Here is a 6,000-nt window from a genome sequence, read left to right as displayed (position 1 = left end):
TGCTGTCTGAGTTCGGAATCACCACCTAATCAGGTGAGTGCATGGTCTCTTTCATCTTACACATAGATATGAAGTATTTTAATATAAATTACGTGTTATGTGTGCATATTGTCTAAATACTTGTTGTCTATGCTGGTGAAAGATTTTTATACATGTTTTAAATGATGTAAACTGTATAAAGTATTTTATATCTACAAAATATGTTGGGTAAAACATGGGTAGATGAATGATGATGGATAAAAGCTGAAATAGAGGAACATTAGTAGTACGGACCTAGTGCCCTATAGGTATACATTGGCAGCAGTGGACCTAATACCATATAGATGAGCACTGGCAGCTGCGCCACAACCCGTAGATGATTTAGATCTACGGTAAACGTCCTAGCAGCTGAGCTCTAAGGATAGTATCGGCAGCTGCGCCTAATAGGGAGCCTTATGACCATGACAGTAGTGTTTAAAGGTCAATACCGGCAGAAGCGCCTCATAGAAAATGTCCTAATTCTGGCAGCTGAGCCTAAGTGACAATATTAGCAGCTGCGCTTGACCAATGTGTCATTGGCAACAATGGACTTCATGTTGTTTCCTTAAGATGGTCCTTAGGAATGAATGAATGAGAAATAGCTGATTCTTAGGGTAAATCCTTAAGAATAAAGAAGATAATGGGGATGGGTAATTGGATTGATTGTTTGATTGTTTAAACATAATAATTATATTATTGTGGGTTGAAAACCCTATGTACTCACCAGGTTTCTCAACCTGACCCACTTAGTTTATTTATATCACAGGTGTTGATATGAAGTGACATTACACTGAGAGATTTAAAGAGATGTAGATCACTAGTGTAAATAATTGTAAGTTCTGTTTATGCTTATGTTTCTGTATTAACGATGACATCCCAAATGTTTTAAAATGAAATAAATATGTTTCTTCGAAAATGTTTTAATAACGTATTTACCATGTTTTTCTAGGAACAAATTCCGCAACATTTTTATAAAATGAAGTACTCTGATTTTTATAAAGCATAAACAACATCGGTCTTTTCTGGCCGTGAAAATGGGGATGTCACAGTTCGTATCAGAGCATTAGTTTAAGCGAACTAGGAATATGGATTTATTTCTAGACTTAAACTTAGAATGTTAAGCGATGATTGTGAGGTGTGAGCACTAGATTATTTTAGGAATTGTGCCTAAAATGCTTTTATGTGCTAAATGCTTGTGCTTGATATGCTGTTATTTGTTCGGATCTATGGTCTGTTGCCGACCGGATCTGGAAACCTTATGTGTTTAGGATTCTAAGCGTTTAACTACGATATTAGAACTAGCATATAAACGTTTCGAAGTGATAAGAATGATTTAAACGTCAATCCTAAGTAAAGGTCTAGATTCACCTCATTCGGTGTATAGATCAAGATGGCAAGAACCCGTAGCGGAAACGTGAATGCAAATGGGAACCGAGATCAACCCCCAGTGATTGAGCAAATACCGGTTGTGGTAGCCGCTGCTGAGCCAATAACGATGGCAGGAGTGCAAGCGATGATCCAAGCGATGTTGGATCGTCAAATGGAGGAAACCAGACGTTTTCTCCAGCAAAATCGAGAGGAAGCGACTATTCAGATCGAACAGCCCAAGTTGAACGAAGGGCAGACTGAGGAAGGAAACTACAGTGGGACTGTTGGTCAAGTCAACCCACCAATAGTTCGACAAAACAACCAAGATGACGAAGTCGAGAGGAATGGATGCAAGTACAAGGATTTTCTGACTTGCAAGCCATCGACTTTTACTGGAAAGGAGGATCCGATCGGGGTCATGGATTGGATCTCGGAGATGGAATTAGCTTTCATGACGTGTGGTTGCAAGGGAAAACAACAAACCACGTTTGCAGTGCGTCAGTTTCGAGGAGGCGCTGTATGATGGTGGAATACCTTGGGAAAGACGCTGAGCCCCAATGAGCCCCTGCAACTGACATGGGCAGAATTTCTGGTGCATTTCAAACGTAGGTACTGCTCAGCCCAAAATCTGCTCGAGCTAGAAAACCAATTCCTTACCTTAAAGAAAGGAAGCATGTCTATTGATGAATACACCAACAACTTCATAGAGAAGATGGAGTTCGCCTTACGTCTTGTTCCGGATGAGCTGAACAAAATTAACAAGTACGCAAAAGGACTTCCATGGGAATATGCAGTGCCAGTGCGTCAGGCACCTACTTTGGAGGCAGCTATCTGGGCTGCCAAGTCGGTTGAGGAGATGATCAAGGGAAGAGCCGCCAACAAGACCGAGGTTGGCGAAAAGAGGAAGTTTGAGGGGTCTGCGAAGCCCGATGAGAGAAGCAAATCAAGTACCAGGAAGTTTAGAGGAGGAGGGAGTGAAGAAAGATGGTGCGAGAAGTGCAAAAAGAAACACTCTGGAAAATGCAGTGAGGAAGTAACTTGTTTCAAGTGTGGGAAGCACGGGCATTATGCCAACGAGTGTAAATTCAATAAAAGGGTGTGTTACGAATGTAATGAGGAAGGGCACTTCAAGCAAGATTGCCCAAAGAGAGAGGGGGCTACAAAGCCAAATGTGCCGCCAAAGCCAAAGGCGGAGCATTTCAAATGATCCTTGACGAAGCAGATGACAATGCGAGGATTCAGGAGTGACGGCTTGACATCCAAAGATCGAGTTATGAAGTAGCCATAGAATCGTATGATGTAGCCTGTTAGAGGCATAGTCTAGGGTGAACTTGAACACCTATGTAATAGTTTCAAGGAATAATAAAAACCTTCGTTTTGATATTTGATGTGTTAAGCTGTTATATGATTTTATTGTGTGGTGACTTGGAAAATTGCGGGACAATACCTGAGACGAGTATGAGTAGGTGTGAATGGTAGTAGAGGCCTATACTACCGGAAGCACAGGACTCACACTTGGATCAGGGAAAGTCACAAGGTTACCAAGAAGCTAGTAATTGATTTCGTTTTATTTAAGTGTGTTGTTACCATCGTTTCGGTAATGACTAAGAAGATTGTTGATATTCCGACCCTAGTGGTGATATCGAATCGAGTCCGACTACGATGAGTATGTTGTGTGGTTCAGAGAACCAAGTTTGATGTAGCGTCTGACTTAAACCAAACGGTTGAAATCAAAGCGATCAATAGAAGTATCGCACTCGTTGTTAAAGAAGTTGATGGCTAGAAATGCCTAATGTTAAAGTGTGATTATATCACATTAGAACATGAAGGAAGGCATAGTCTATTTCAGAATTTAACTCTAAGAGACCTAAGTCTAAGTGTTGCAACATACGATGATAGGTCATTAGAATATGACACATCGATCTATAGTAGTAATAAAAGAACTTATCTCAAGTCCGTATCCAGCAAGGATCGAGATTGTGACTTGAAGGTCATAATTTGGAGTCTAACCTGAGGTAGAGAGCAGGTGCACGATCGAGTACTCTTATAGTCAATGAGTTTAAGAGATAGAATCGAAGGAATGTAGAAGTTATAATTATTACCTAGGATGAAGAGATGACGTATGGAGTCATTATACGATCCTGTTTCGTTGATGATTCCGGGACGTAATCATCCTAAGGGGGAGATAATTGTAACGCCCGCAAATCTGGGCTAGTCAAATTAGAGGCAATAGGGGTCGAAAACGCCTTTCGACAAAAGATTATTTAGAATAAATAATCTTAACCAAGTTTTAGAGTATGTTACAAGGTTTTCGTACATATAAAGAACGCCGAAAACCGAGTTATAACGAAGAAGTTACGACCCGTTGAAGTTTCGCGACGGAACCGGCACGATACCGGGAAGCGTAAATAGTGAATTTACGATAGAGCGAGATTTAGCCTTAGCGATCTAAACGAAAGTCGTAGAATATGTTAAACTAAGAACATCGATAAAAAGAACGCCCTAATCTGACTTCGTATGAGGAAGTTATGATTTTTCTAAGATTTAGCATAGCAGTGCACAGCCCGAAATCTGAATTTTAGATCGGTCGATTTTTAGCCGACGGGATCTAAATGAAAGCTGTAGTACTCGTAAATACCAACGCGTGGATATAAAGAACGTCGATAATAGAGCTCGTATGCAAAAGTTATGGACGAAACTTAGTCCCTACTTTTCGAGCGTGGCGAATTCGATATAGTTTTGTAAATACGAGATAGAATGAGAATTAGCCAACTAGGTCTAAATGAGAGTTGAAGATCTCATTAATAGGAACTCAACGGTAAAAAGACAGACAAAAACGGAACTCGTATGCGAAAGTTATGGACGAAGCTTAGTCTCTACTTTTCGAGCGCGGCGAATTCGATACAGTTTCGTAAATCCGAGATAGAATGAGAATTAGCCAACGAGGTCTAAATGAGAGTTGAAGATCTCATTAATAGGAAATCAATGGTAAAAAGACAGACAAAAATGGAGCTCGTATGCGAAAGTTATGGACGAAGCTTAGTCCCTACTTTTCGAGCGCGACGAATTCGATACAGTTTTGTAAATCCGAGATAGAATGAGAATTAGCCAACGAGGTCTAAATGAAAGTTGAAGATATCATTAATAGGAACTCAACGGTAAAAAGAAAGACAAAAATGGAGCTCGTATGCAAAAGTTACGGACGAAGCTTAGAGACTACTTTACTATAAAACTCCTATAAATACAAGGGTGAACTCCTCATATTTTCTTCACACCATAAGCCTCTCTTTCTCTCTCTAACTTCTCTCTAGCCTCCCTAAACCCCTCCCAAGTCTACGGAACCTCCCTAGCACGAGAAGAAAGCCCCGGAGCGCCCGACGGCTCCGAGAAGAAAAGCTTTCGGCTTGGAAACGCTGCTCCAGTGAAGCCCGGTTTTTAATAAAAACTCGCTGTAAGTGAGCTACGCCTATACTATATTTAATATAGATTTTATTTAATTATAGTAACATTATTAGGACCTTAAAATAATTATTTGGGCTATTATTATGAGTTATATTGAGTGTTATTTAACGCTTATATAATAGTAATAATAGTTAGACTATTAATTAGTCGTGGTTAACGTTAAAAACTAAACCCTAGTGGTATTGATACTAGGTTTTGTCGAGGAAAATTGTTTGGAGATAACGAAGTGCTGTCTGAGTTTGGAATCACCACCTAATCAGGTGAGTGCATGGTCTCTTTCATCTTACACATATATATGAAGTATTTTAATATAAATTACGTGTTATGTGTGCATATTGTCTAAATACTTGTTGTCTATGCTGGTGAAAGATTTTTATACATGTTTTAAATGATGTAAACTGTATAAAGTATTTTATATCTACAAAATATGTTGGGTAAAACATGAGTAGATGAATGATGATGGATAAAAGCTGAAATAGAGGAACATTAGTAGTACGGACCTAGTGCCCTATAGGTATACTGTATACATTGGCAGCAGTGGACCTAGTACCCTATAGATGAGCACTGGCAGCTGCGCCACAACCCGTAGATGATTTAGATCTACGGTAAACGTCCTAGCAGCTGAGCTCTAAGGATAGTATCGACAGCTGCGCCTAATAGGGAGCCTTATGACCATGACAGTAGTGTTTAAAGGTCAATACCGGCAGAAGCGCCTCATAGAAAATGTCCTAATTCTGGCAGCTGAGCCTAAGTGACAATATTAGCAGCTGCGCTTGACCAATGTGTCATTGGCAACAATGGACTTCATGTTGTTTCCTTAGGATGATCCTTAGGAATGAATGAATGAGAAATAGCTGATTCTTAGGGTAGATCCTTAAGAATAAAGAAGATAATGGGGATGGGTAATTGGATTGATTGTTTGATTGTTTAAACATAATAATTATATTATTGTGGGTTGAAAACCCTATGTACTCACTAGGTTTCTCAACCTGACCCACTCAGTTTATTTATATCACAGGTGTTGATATGAAGTGACATTACACTGAGAGATTTAAAGAGATGTAGATCACTAGTGTAAATAATTGTAAGTTCTGTTTATGCTTATGTTTCTGTATTAACGATGGCATCCCAAATGTTTTAAAATGAAATAAA

Source organism: Lactuca serriola, chromosome 9, assembly GCF_051521515.1.
Source record: "Lactuca serriola cultivar US96UC23 chromosome 9, Lser_US96UC23_V15, whole genome shotgun sequence".
In the NCBI taxonomy this organism is placed as follows: domain Eukaryota; kingdom Viridiplantae; phylum Streptophyta; class Magnoliopsida; order Asterales; family Asteraceae; genus Lactuca; species Lactuca serriola.
Note: the sequence above shows the minus strand (reverse complement) of the source record.